Source organism: Haliotis asinina, chromosome 2 (assembly GCF_037392515.1).
Source record: "Haliotis asinina isolate JCU_RB_2024 chromosome 2, JCU_Hal_asi_v2, whole genome shotgun sequence".
NCBI classification, from domain to species: domain Eukaryota; kingdom Metazoa; phylum Mollusca; class Gastropoda; order Lepetellida; family Haliotidae; genus Haliotis; species Haliotis asinina.
The window spans coordinates 6,191,850-6,204,634 of NC_090281.1; the positions used below are offsets into that span (position 1 = coordinate 6,191,850).

General features: G+C 40.5%; 11 non-coding genes across 11 annotated transcripts; all 11 read left to right on the forward strand.

Annotated features, from left to right (window-relative positions):
* The first annotated feature begins 1,764 nt into the window (after nt 1-1,764).
* Nucleotides 1,765-1,864, forward strand: Trnam-cau (transfer RNA methionine (anticodon CAU)). The gene is made up of 2 exons: nt 1,765-1,801; nt 1,829-1,864. It is a non-coding gene; the product is annotated as a tRNA-Met (tRNA).
* A 390-nt stretch (nt 1,865-2,254) lies between these two features.
* Nucleotides 2,255-2,354, forward strand: Trnam-cau (transfer RNA methionine (anticodon CAU)). Its single transcript has 2 exons — nt 2,255-2,291; nt 2,319-2,354. It is a non-coding gene; the product is annotated as a tRNA-Met (tRNA).
* Nucleotides 2,355-2,944: 590 nt separating this feature from the next.
* Trnam-cau (transfer RNA methionine (anticodon CAU)) lies at nt 2,945-3,044 on the forward strand. The gene is made up of 2 exons: nt 2,945-2,981; nt 3,009-3,044. It is a non-coding gene; the product is annotated as a tRNA-Met (tRNA).
* A 1,370-nt stretch (nt 3,045-4,414) lies between these two features.
* Trnam-cau (transfer RNA methionine (anticodon CAU)) lies at nt 4,415-4,514 on the forward strand. Its single transcript has 2 exons — nt 4,415-4,451; nt 4,479-4,514. It is a non-coding gene; the product is annotated as a tRNA-Met (tRNA).
* Nucleotides 4,515-5,884: 1,370 nt separating this feature from the next.
* Trnam-cau (transfer RNA methionine (anticodon CAU)) lies at nt 5,885-5,984 on the forward strand. The gene is made up of 2 exons: nt 5,885-5,921; nt 5,949-5,984. It is a non-coding gene; the product is annotated as a tRNA-Met (tRNA).
* A 390-nt stretch (nt 5,985-6,374) lies between these two features.
* Trnam-cau (transfer RNA methionine (anticodon CAU)) lies at nt 6,375-6,474 on the forward strand. The gene is made up of 2 exons: nt 6,375-6,411; nt 6,439-6,474. It is a non-coding gene; the product is annotated as a tRNA-Met (tRNA).
* A 590-nt stretch (nt 6,475-7,064) lies between these two features.
* On the forward strand, nt 7,065-7,164 carry Trnam-cau (transfer RNA methionine (anticodon CAU)). Its single transcript has 2 exons — nt 7,065-7,101; nt 7,129-7,164. It is a non-coding gene; the product is annotated as a tRNA-Met (tRNA).
* Nucleotides 7,165-8,444: 1,280 nt separating this feature from the next.
* Trnam-cau (transfer RNA methionine (anticodon CAU)) lies at nt 8,445-8,544 on the forward strand. Its single transcript has 2 exons — nt 8,445-8,481; nt 8,509-8,544. It is a non-coding gene; the product is annotated as a tRNA-Met (tRNA).
* Nucleotides 8,545-9,134: 590 nt separating this feature from the next.
* Nucleotides 9,135-9,234, forward strand: Trnam-cau (transfer RNA methionine (anticodon CAU)). The gene is made up of 2 exons: nt 9,135-9,171; nt 9,199-9,234. It is a non-coding gene; the product is annotated as a tRNA-Met (tRNA).
* A 1,280-nt stretch (nt 9,235-10,514) lies between these two features.
* On the forward strand, nt 10,515-10,614 carry Trnam-cau (transfer RNA methionine (anticodon CAU)). Its single transcript has 2 exons — nt 10,515-10,551; nt 10,579-10,614. It is a non-coding gene; the product is annotated as a tRNA-Met (tRNA).
* Nucleotides 10,615-11,204: 590 nt separating this feature from the next.
* Nucleotides 11,205-11,304, forward strand: Trnam-cau (transfer RNA methionine (anticodon CAU)). Its single transcript has 2 exons — nt 11,205-11,241; nt 11,269-11,304. It is a non-coding gene; the product is annotated as a tRNA-Met (tRNA).
* The last annotated feature ends 1,481 nt before the right edge of the window (nt 11,305-12,785 follow it).

Genomic DNA, 12,785 nt, shown 5'->3' on the forward strand with positions numbered 1-12,785 from the left:
GGTGTTGAAAAACCAGCACAGTCTCCATTTGTCTGGCACTTCATTTGTGACAGTTGAGAAATATATATCTAAATTTCCGATCAGCGTTTCAAGCCTCGGCAGCGCAGTAGGTAGCGCGTCAGTCTCATAATCAGTCAAGCTTCCAATGTCAGAGCAATCTGAAGGTCGTGAGTTCGATCCTCACCCGGGGCATTTCTTTTTTTCTGTTTTTCCTTCATAATCATTACCATATTTGTTTCAAACTATTTCCACTCAGTTCTTCTACTGCTGTGCCCGTCTGCCTGAAATAGTCTGACCGACAAACATGTGACAAATGATGCAAACTCGAAATGGCTGTACAGCCACAACACAGGAACTGCTTACATGAAAAAAATAAACGCATGTTTCAATTCCTTTTTCAAATACACTTCTCATTACATCTGTCAGGATTGTGATGTTAACTGCTGTTTCCTCACATTGTGCATCATTTACAACAGTCGAATGCAATTTAAGGTGTTGAAAAACCAGCACAGTCTCCATTTGTCTGGCACTTCATTTGTGACAGTTGAGAAATATATATCTAAATTTCCGATCAGCGTTTCAAGCCTCGGCAGCGCAGTAGGTAGCGCGTCAGTCTCATAATCAGTCAAGCTTCCAATGTCAGAGCAATCTGAAGGTCGTGAGTTCGATCCTCACCCGGGGCATTCCTTTTTTTCTGTTTTTCCTTCATAATCATTACCATATTTGTTTCAAACTATTTCCACTCAGTTCTTCTACTGCTGTACCCGTCTGCCTGAAATAGTCTGACCGACAAATATGTGACAAATGATGCAAACTCGAAATGGCTTTACAGCCACAACACAGGAACTACTTACATGAAAAAAATAAACGCATGTTTCAATTCCTTTTTCAAATACACTTCTCATTACATCTGTCAGGATTATGATGTTAATTGCTGTTTCCTCACATTGTGCATCATTTACAACAGTCGAATGCAATTTAAGGTGTTGAAAAACCAGCACAGTCTCCATTTGTCTGGCACTTCATTTGTGACAGTTGAGAAATATATATTTAAATTTCCGATCAGCGTTTCAAGCCTCGGTAGCGCAGTAGGTAGTGCGTCAGTCTCATAATCAGTCAAGCTTCCAATGTCAGAGCAATCTGAAGGTCGTGAGTTCGATCCTCACCCGGGGCATTTCTTTTTTCTGTTTTTCCTTCATAATCATTACCATATTTGTTTCAAACTATTTCCACTCAGCTCTTCTACTGCTGTACCCGTCTGCCTGAAATAGTCTGACCGATAAATATGTGACAAATGCAGCAACCACGAAATGGCTGTACAGCCACAACACAGGAAGTGCTTACATGAAGAAAATAAACGCATGTTTCAATTCCTTTTTCAAGTACACTCCTCCTTACGTCTCTCAGGATTATGATGTTAACTGCTGTTTCCTCACATTGTGCATCATTTACAACAGTCGAATGCAAGTTAAGGTGTTGAAAAACCAGCACAGTCTCCATTTATCACGAAATGGCAGTACAGCCACAACACAGGAAGTGCTTACATGAAGAAAATAAACGCATGTTTCAATTCCTTTTTCATGTACACTTCTCATTACATCTGTCAGGATTATGATGTTAACTGCTGTTTCCTCACATTGTGCATCATTGACAACAGTCGAATGCAATTTAAGGTGTTGAAAAACCAGCACAGTCTCCATTTGTCTGGCACGTGATTTGTGACAGTTGAGAAATATATATCTAAATTTCTGATCAGCGTTTCAAGCCTCGGTAGCGCAGTAGGTAGCGCGTCAGTCTCATAATCAGTCAAGCTTCCAATGTCAGAGCAATCTGAAGGTCGTGAGTTCGATCCTCACCCGGGGCATTTCTTTTTTCTGTTTTTCCTTCATAATCATTACCATATTTGTTTCAAACTATTTCCACTCAGCTCTTCTACTGCTGTACCCGTCTGCCTGAAATATTCTGACCGATAAATATGTGACAAATGCAGCAACCACGAAATGGCTGTACAGCCACAACACAGGAAGTGCTTACATGAAGAAAATAAACGCATGTTTCAATTCCTTTTTCAAATACACTCCTCCTTACGTCTGTCAGGATTATGATGTTAACTGCTGTTTCCTCACATTGTGCATCATTTACAACAGTCGAATGCAAGTTAAGGTGTTGAAAAACCAGCACAGTCTCCATTTGTCTGGCACGTGATTTTTGACAGTTGAGAAATATATATTTAAATTTCTGATCAGCGTTTCAAGCCTCGGTAGCGCAGTAGGTAGCGCGTCAGTCTCATAATCAGTCAAGCTTCCAATGTCAGAGCAATCTGAAGGTCGTGAGTTCGATCCTCACCCGGGGCATTTCTTTTTTCTGTTTTTCCTTCATAATCATTACCATATTTGTTTCAAACTATTTCTACTCAGCTCTTCTACTGCTGTACCCGTCTGCCTGAAATATTCTGACCGATAAATATGTGACAAATGCAGCAACCACGAAATGGCTGTACAGCCACAACACAGGAAGTGCTTACATGAAGAAAATAAACGCATGTTTCAATTCCTTTTTCAAGTACACTCCTCCTTATGTCTGTCAGGATTATGATGTTAACTGCTGTTTCCTCACATTGTGCATCATTTACAACAGTCGAATGCAAGTTAAGGTGTTGAAAAACCAGCACAGTCTCCATTTATCACGAAATGGCAGTACAGCCACAACACAGGAAGTGCCTACATGAAGAAAATAAACGCATGTTTCAATTCCTTTTTCATGTACACTTCTCATTACATCTGTCAGGATTATGATGTTAACTGCTGTTTCCTCACATTGTGCATCATTTACAACAGTCGAATGCAAGTTAAGGTGTTGAAAAACCAGCACAGTCTCCATTTGTCTGGCACGTGATTTGTGACAGTTGAGAAATATATATCTAAATTTCTGATCAGCGTTTCAAGCCTCGGTAGCGCAGTAGGTAGCGCGTCAGTCTCATAATCAGTCAAGCTTCCAATGTCAGAGCAATCTGAAGGTCGTGAGTTCGATCCTCACCCGGGGCATTTCTTTTTTCTGTTTTTCCTTCATAATCATTACCATATTTGTTTCAAACTATTTCCACTCAGCTCTTCTACTGCTGTACCCGTCTGCCTGAAATATTCTGACCGATAAATATGTGACAAATGCAGCAACCACGAAATGGCTGTACAGCCACAACACAGGAAGTGCTTACATGAAGAAAATAAACGCATGTTTCAATTCCTTTTTCAAGTACACTCCTCCTTACGTCTGTCAGGATTATGATGTTAACTGCTGTTTCCTCACATTGTGCATCATTTACAACAGTCGAATGCAAGTTAAGGTGTTGAAAAACCAGCACAGTCTCCATTTATCTGGCACTTCATTTGTGACAGTTGAGAAATACATATTTAAATTTCCGATCAGCGTTTCAAGCCTCGGCAGCGCAGTAGGTAGCGCGTCAGTCTCATAATCAGTCAAGCTTCCAATGTCAGAGCAATCTGAAGGTCGTGAGTTCGATCCTCACCCGGGGCATTTCTTTTTTCTGTTTTTCCTTCATAATCATTACCATATTTGTTTCAAACTATTTCTACTCACCTCTTCTACTGCTGTACCCGTCTGCCTGAAATAGTCTGACCGATAAGTATGTGACAAATGCAGCAACCACGAAATGGCTGTACAGCCACAACACAGGAAGTGCTTACATGAAGAAAATAAACGCATGTTTCAATTCCTTTTTCATGTACACTTCTCATTACATCTGTCAGGATTATGATGTTAACTGCTGTTTCCTCACATTGTGCATCATTTACAACAGTCGAATGCAAGTTAAGGTGTTGAAAAACCAGCACAGTCTCCATTTGTCTGGCACGTGATTTGTGACAGTTGAGAAATATATATCTAAATTTCTGATCAGCGTTTCAAGCCTCGGTAGCGCAGTAGGTAGCGCGTCAGTCTCATAATCAGTCAAGCTTCCAATGTCAGAGCAATCTGAAAGTCGTGAGTTCGATCCTCACCCGGGGCATTTCTTTTTTCTGTTTTTCCTTCATAATCATTACCATATTTGTTTCAAACTATTTCCACTCAGCTCTTCTACTGCTGTACCCGTCTGCCTGAAATATTCTGACCGATAAATATGTGACAAATGCAGCAACCACGAAATGGCTGTACAGCCACAACACAGGAAGTGCTTACATGAAGAAAATAAACGCATGTTTCAATTCCTTTTTCAAGTACACTCCTCCTTACGTCTCTCAGGATTATGATGTTAACTGCTGTTTCCTCACATTGTGCATCATTTACAACAGTCGAATGCAAGTTAAGGTGTTGAAAAACCAGCACAGTCTCCATTTATCTGGCACTTCATTTGTGACAGTTGAGAAATACATATTTAAATTTCCGATCAGCGTTTCAAGCCTCGGTAGCGCAGTAGGTAGCGCGTCAGTCTCATAATCAGTCAAGCTTCCAATGTCAGAGCAATCTGAAGGTCGTGAGTTCGATCCTCACCCGGGGCATTTCTTTTTTCTGTTTTTCCTTCATAATCATTACCATATTTGTTTCAAACTATTTCTACTCAGCTCTTCTACTGCTGTACCCGTCTGCCTGAAATAGTCTGACCGATAAGTATGTGACAAATGCAGCAACCACGAAATGGCTGTACAGCCACAACACAGGAAGTGCTTACATGAAGAAAATAAACGCATGTTTCAATTCCTTTTTCATGTACACTTCTCATTACATCTGTCAGGATTATGATGTTAACTGCTGTTTCCTCACATTGTGCATCATTTACAACAGTCGAATGCAAGTTAAGGTGTTGAAAAACCAGCACAGTCTCCATTTGTCTGGCACGTGATTTGTGACAGTTGAGAAATATATATCTAAATTTCTGATCAGCGTTTCAAGCCTCGGTAGCGCAGTAGGTAGCGCGTCAGTCTCATAATCAGTCAAGCTTCCAATGTCAGAGCAATCTGAAAGTCGTGAGTTCGATCCTCACCCGGGGCATTTCTTTTTTCTGTTTTTCCTTCATAATCATTACCATATTTGTTTCAAACTATTTCCACTCAGCTCTTCTACTGCTGTACCCGTCTGCCTGAAATATTCTGACCGATAAATATGTGACAAATGCAGCAACCACGAAATGGCTGTACAGCCACAACACAGGAAGTGCTTACATGAAGAAAATAAACGCATGTTTCAATTCCTTTTTCAAGTACACTCCTCCTTACGTCTGTCAGGATTATGATGTTAACTGCTGTTTCCTCACATTGTGCATCATTTACAACAGTCGAATGCAAGTTAAGGTGTTGAAAAACCAGCACAGTCTCCATTTATCTGGCACTTCATTTGTGACAGTTGAGAAATACATATTTAAATTTCCGATCAGCGTTTCAAGCCTCGGAAGCGCAGTAGGTAGCGCGTCAGTCTCATAATCAGTCAAGCTTCCAATGTCAGAGCAATCTGAAGGTCGTGAGTTCGATCCTCACCCGGGGCATTTCTTTTTTCTGTTTTTCCTTCATAATCATTACCATATTTGTTTCAAACTATTTCTACTCAGCTCTTCTACTGCTGTACCTGTCTGCCTGAAATAGTCTGACCGATAAGTATGTGACAAATGCAGCAACCACGAAATGGCTGTACAGCCACAACACAGGAAGTGCTTACATGAAGAAAATAAACGCATGTTTCAATTCCTTTTTCATGTACACTTCTCATTACATCTGTCAGGATTATGATGTTAACTGCTGTTTCCTCACATTGTGCATCATTTACAACAGTCGAATGCAAGTTAAGGTGTTGAAAAACCAGCACAGTCTCCATTTGTCTGGCACGTGATTTGTGACAGTTGAGAAATATATATCTAAATTTCTGATCAGCGTTTCAAGCCTCGGTAGCGCAGTAGGTAGCGCGTCAGTCTCATAATCAGTCAAGCTTCCAATGTCAGAGCAATCTGAAGGTCGTGAGTTCGATCCTCACCCGGGGCATTTCTTTTTTCTGTTTTTCCTTCATAATCATTACCATATTTGTTTCAAACTATTTCTACTCAGCTCTTCTACTGCTGTACCCGTCTGCCTGAAATAGTCTGACCGATAAGTATGTGACAAATGCAGCAACCACGAAATGGCTGTACAGCCACAACACAGGAAGTGCTTACATGAAGAAAATAAACGCATGTTTCAATTCCTTTTTCAAGTACACTCCTCCTTACGTCTGTCAGGATTATGATGTTAACTGCTGTTTCCTCACATTGTGCATCATTTACAACAGTCGAATGCAAGTTAAGGTGTTGAAAAACCAGCACAGTCTCCATTTATCTGGCACTTCATTTGTGACAGTTGAGAAATATATATTTAAATTTCCGATCAGCGTTTCAAGCCTCGGTAGCGCAGTAGGTAGCGCGTCAGTCTCATAATCAGTCAAGCTTCCAATGTCAGAGCAATCTGAAGGTCGTGAGTTCGATCCTCACCCGGGGCATTTCTTTTTTCTGTTTTTCCTTCATAATCATTACCATATTTGTTTCAAACTATTTCCACTCAGCTCTTCTACTGCTGTACCCGTCTGCCTGAAATAGTCTGACCGATAAATATGTGACAAATGCAGCAACCACGAAATGGCTGTACAGCCACAACACAGGAAGTGCTTACATGAAGAAAATAAACGCATGTTTCAATTCCTTTTTCAAGTACACTCCTAGTTACGTCTCTCAGGATTATGATGTTAACTGCTGTTTCCTCACATTGTGCATCATTTACAACAGTCGAATGCAAGTTAAGGTGTTGAAAAACCAGCACAGTCTCCATTTATCACGAAGTGGCAGTACAGCCACAACACAGGAAGTGCTTACATGAAGAAAATAAACGCATGTTTCAATTCCTTTTTCATGTACACTTCTCATTACATCTGTCAGGATTATGATGTTAACTGCTGTTTCCTCACATTGTGCATCATTTACAACAGTCGAATGCAAGTTAAGGTGTTGAAAAACCAGCACAGTCTCCATTTGTCTGGCACGTGATTTTTGACAGTTGAGAAATATATATTTAAATTTCTGATCAGCGTTTCAAGCCTCGGTAGCGCAGTAGGTAGCGCGTCAGTCTCATAATCAGTCAAGCTTCCAATGTCAGAGCAATCTGAAGGTCGTGAGTTCGATCCTCACCCGGGGCATTTCTTTTTTCTGTTTTTCCTTCATAATCATTACCATATTTGTTTCAAACTATTTCTACTCAGCTCTTCTACTGCTGTACCCGTCTGCCTGAAATATTCTGACCGATAAATATGTGACAAATGCAGCAACCACGAAATGGCTGTACAGCCACAACACAGGAAGTGCTTACATGAAGAAAATAAACGCATGTTTCAATTCCTTTTTCAAGTACACTCCTCCTTATGTCTGTCAGGATTATGATGTTAACTGCTGTTTCCTCACATTGTGCATCATTTACAACAGTCGAATGCAAGTTAAGGTGTTGAAAAACCAGCACAGTCTCCATTTATCACGAAAAGGCAGTACAGCCACAACACAGGAAGTGCTTACATGAAGAAAATAAACGCATGTTTCAATTCCTTTTTCATGTACACTTCTCATTACATCTGTCAGGATTATGATGTTAACTGCTGTTTCCTCACATTGTGCATCATTTACAACAGTCGAATGCAAGTTAAGGTGTTGAAAAACCAGCACAGTCTCCATTTATCTGGCACTTCATTTGTGACAGTTGAGAAATACATATTTAAATTTCCGATCAGCGTTTCAAGCCTCGGTAGCGCAGTAGGTAGCGCGTCAGTCTCATAATCAGTCAAGCTTCCAATGTCAGAGCAATCTGAAGGTCGTCAGTTCGATCCTCACCCGGGGCATTTCTTTTTTCTGTTTTTCCTTCATAATCATTACCATATTTGTTTCAAACTATTTCTACTCAGCTCTTCTACTGCTGTACCCGTCTGCCTGAAATAGTCTGACCGATAAGTATGTGACAAATGCAGCAACCACGAAATGGCTGTACAGCCACAACACAGGAAGTGCTTACATGAAGAAAATAAACGCATGTTTCAATTCCTTTTTCAAGTACACTCCTCCTTACGTCTGTCAGGATTATGATGTTAACTGCTGTTTCCTCACATTGTGCATCATTTACAACAGTCGAATGCAAGTTAAGGTGTTGAAAAACCAGCACAGTCTCCATTTATCACGAAATGGCTGTACAGCCACAACACAGGAAGTGCTTACATGAAGAAAATAAACGCATGTTTCAATTCCTTTTTCAAGTACACTCCTCCTTACGTCTGTCAGGATTATGATGTTAACTGCTGTTTCCTCACATTGTGCATCATTTACAACAGTCGAATGCAAGTTAAGGTGTTGAAAAACCAGCACAGTCTCCATTTGTCTGGCACTTCATTTGTGACAGTTGAGAAATATATATCTAAATTTCCGATCAGCGTTTCAAGCCTCGGTAGCGCAGTAGGTAGCGCGTCAGTCTCATAATCAGTCAAGCTTCCAATGTCAGAGCAATCTGAAGGTCGTGAGTTCGATCCTCACCCGGGGCATTCCTTTTTTCTGTTTTTCCTTCATAATCATTACCATATTTGTTTCAAACTATTTCCACTCAGCTCTTCTACTGCTGTACCCGTCTGCCTGAAATAGTCTGACCGATAAATATGTGACAAATGCAGCAACCACGAAATGGCTGTACAGCCACAACACAGGAAGTGCTTACATGAAGAAAATAAACGCATGTTTCAATTCCTTTTTCAAGTACACTCCTCCTTACGTCTGTCAGGATTATGATGTTAACTGCTGTTTCCTCACATTGTGCATCATTTACAACAGTCGAATGCAAGTTAAGGTGTTGAAAAACCAGCACAGTCTCCATTTATCACGAAATGGCAGTACAGCCACAACACAGGAAGTGCTTACATGAAGAAAATAAACGCATGTTTCAATTCCTTTTTCATGTACACTTCTCATTACATCTGTCAGGATTATGATGTTAACTGCTGTTTCCTCACATTGTGCATCATTTACAACAGTCGAATGCAAGTTAAGGTGTTGAAAAACCAGCACAGTCTCCATTTGTCTGGCACGTGATTTGTGACAGTTGAGAAATATATATCTAAATTTCTGATCAGCGTTTCAAGCCTCGGTAGCGCAGTAGGTAGCGCGTCAGTCTCATAATCAGTCAAGCTTCCAATGTCAGAGCAATCTGAAGGTCGTGAGTTCGATCCTCACCCGGGGCATTTCTTTTTTCTGTTTTTCCTTCATAATCATTACCATATTTGTTTCAAACTATTTCCACTCAGCTCTTCTACTGCTGTACCCGTCTGCCTGAAATAGTCTGACCGATAAATATGTGACAAATGCAGCAACCACGAAATGGCTGTACAGCCACAACACAGGAAGTGCTTACATGAAGAAAATAAACGCATGTTTCAATTCCTTTTTCAAGTACACTCCTAATTATGTCTGTCAGGATTATGATGTTAACTGCTGTTTCCTCACATTGTGCATCATTTACAACAGTCGAATGCAAGTTAAGGTGTTGAAAAACCAGCACAGTCTCCATTTATCACGAAAAGGCAGTACAGCCACAACACAGGAAGTGCTTACATGAAGAAAATAAACGCATGTTTCAATTCCTTTTTCATGTACACTTCTCATTACATCTGTCAGGATTATGATGTTAACTGCTGTTTCCTCACATTGTGCATCATTTACAACAGTCGAATGCAAGTTAAGGTGTTGAAAAACCAGCACAGTCTCCATTTATCTGGCACTTCATTTGTGACAGTTGAGAAATACATATTTAAATTTCCGATCAGCGTTTCAAGCCTCGGTAGCGCAGTAGGTAGCGCGTCAGTCTCATAATCAGTCAAGCTTCCAATGTCAGAGCAATCTGAAGGTCGTCAGTTCGATCCTCACCCGGGGCATTTCTTTTTTCTGTTTTTCCTTCATAATCATTACCATATTTGTTTCAAACTATTTCTACTCAGCTCTTCTACTGCTGTACCCGTCTGCCTGAAATAGTCTGACCGATAAGTATGTGACAAATGCAGCAACCACGAAATGGCTGTACAGCCACAACACAGGAAGTGCTTACATGAAGAAAATAAACGCATGTTTCAATTCCTTTTTCAAGTACACTCCTCCTTACGTCTCTCAGGATTATGATGTTAACTGCTGTTTCCTCACATTGTGCATCATTTACAACAGTCGAATGCAAGTTAAGGTGTTGAAAAACCAGCACAGTCTCCATTTATCACGAAATGGCAGTACAGCCACAACACAGGAAGTGCTTACATGAGGAAAATAAACGCATGTTTCAATTCCTTTTTCATGTACACTTCTCATTACATCTGTCAGGATTATGATGTTAACTGCTGTTTCCTCACATTGTGCATCATTTACAACAGTCGAATGCAAGTTAAGGTGTTGAAAAACCAGCACAGTCTCCATTTGTCTGGCACGTGATTTGTGACAGTTGAGAAATATATATCTAAATTTCTGATCAGCGTTTCAAGCCTCGGTAGCGCAGTAGGTAGCGCGTCAGTCTCATAATCAGTCAAGCTTCCAATGTCAGAGCAATCTGAAGGTCGTGAGTTCGATCCTCACCCGGGGCATTTCTTTTTTCTGTTTTTCCTTCATAATCATTACCATATTTGTTTCAAACTATTTCCACTCAGCTCTTCTACTGCTGTACCCGTCTGCCTGAAATAGTCTGACCGATAAATATGTGACAAATGCAGCAACCACGAAATGGCTGTACAGCCACAACACAGGAAGTGCTTACATGAAGAAAATAAACGCATGTTTCAATTCCTTTTTCAAGTACACTCCTCCTTACGTCTGTCAGGATTATGATGTTAACTGCTGTTTCCTCACATTGTGCATCATTTACAACAGTCGAATGCAAGTTAAGGTGTTGAAAAACCAGCACAGTCTCCATTTATCACGAAATGGCAGTACAGCCACAACACAGGAAGTGCTTACATGAAGAAAATAAACGCATGTTTCAATTCCTTTTTCATGTACACTTCTCATTACATCTGTCAGGATTATGATGTTAACTGCTGTTTCCTCACATTGTGCATCATTTACAACAGTCGAATGCAAGTTAAGGTGTTGAAAAACCAGCACAGTCTCCATTTGTCTGGCACGTGATTTGTGACAGTTGAGAAATATATATCTAAATTTCTGATCAGCGTTTCAAGCCTCGGTAGCGCAGTAGGTAGCGCGTCAGTCTCATAATCAGTCAAGCTTCCAATGTCAGAGCAATCTGAAGGTCGTGAGTTCGATCCTCACCCGGGGCATTTCTTTTTTCTGTTTTTCCTTCATAATCATTACCATATTTGTTTCAAACTATTTCCACTCAGCTCTTCTACTGCTGTACCCGTCTGCATGAAATATTCTGACCGATAAATATGTGACAAATGCAGCAACCACGAAATGGCTGTACAGCCACAACACAGGAAGTGCTTACATGAAGAAAATAAACGCATGTTTCAATTCCTTTTTCAAGTACACTCCTCCTTACGTCTGTCAGGATTATGATGTTAACTGCTGTTTCCTCACATTGTGCATCATTTACAACAGTCGAATGCAAGTTAAGGTGTTGAAAAACCAGCACAGTCTCCATTTATCTGGCACTTCATTTGTGACAGTTGAGAAATACATATTTAAATTTCCGATCAGCGTTTCAAGCCTCGGTTGCGCAGTAGGTAGCGCGTCAGTCTCATAATCAGTCAAGCTTCCAATGTCAGAGCAATCTGAAGGTCGTCAGTTCGATCCTCACCCGGGGCATTTCTTTTTTCTGTTTTTCCTTCATAATCATTACCATATTTGTTTCAAACTATTTCTACTCAGCTCTTCTACTGCTGTACCCGTCTGCCTGAAATAGTCTGACCGATAAGTATGTGACAAATGCAGCAACCACGAAATGGCTGTACAGCCACAACACAGGAAGTGCTTACATGAAGAAAATAAACGCATGTTTCAATTCCTTTTTCAAGTACACTCCTCCTTACGTCTGTCAGGATTATGATGTTAACTGCTGTTTCCTCACATTGTGCATCATTTACAACAGTCGAATGCAAGTTAAGGTGTTGAAAAACCAGCACAGTCTCCATTTATCACGAAATGGCTGTACAGCCACAACACAGGAAGTGCTTACATGAAGAAAATAAACGCATGTTTCAATTCCTTTTTCAAGTACACTCCTCCTTACGTCTGTCAGGATTATGATGTTAACTGCTGTTTCCTCACATTGTGCATCATTTACAACAGTCGAATGCAAGTTAAGGTGTTGAAAAACCAGCACAGTCTCCATTTGTCTGGCACTTCATTTGTGACAGTTGAGAAATATATATCTAAATTTCCGATCAGCGTTTCAAGCCTCGGTAGCGCAGTAGGTAGCGCGTCAGTCTCATAATCAGTCAAGCTTCCAATGTCAGAGCAATCTCAAGGTCGTGAGTTCGATCCTCACCCGGGGCATTTCTTTTTTTCTGTTTTTCCTTCATAATCATTACCATATTTGTTTCAAACTATTTCCACTCAGTTCTTCTACTGCTGTACCCGTCTGCCTGAAATAGTCTGACCGACAAATATGTGACAAATGATGCAAACTCGAAATGGCTGTACAGCCACAATACAGGAAGTGCTTACATGAAAAAAATAAACGCATGTTTCAATTCCTTTTTCAAACACACTTCTCATTACATCTGTCAGGATTATGATGTTAACTGCTGTTTCCTCACATTGTGCATCATTTACAACAGTCGAATGCAAGTTAAGG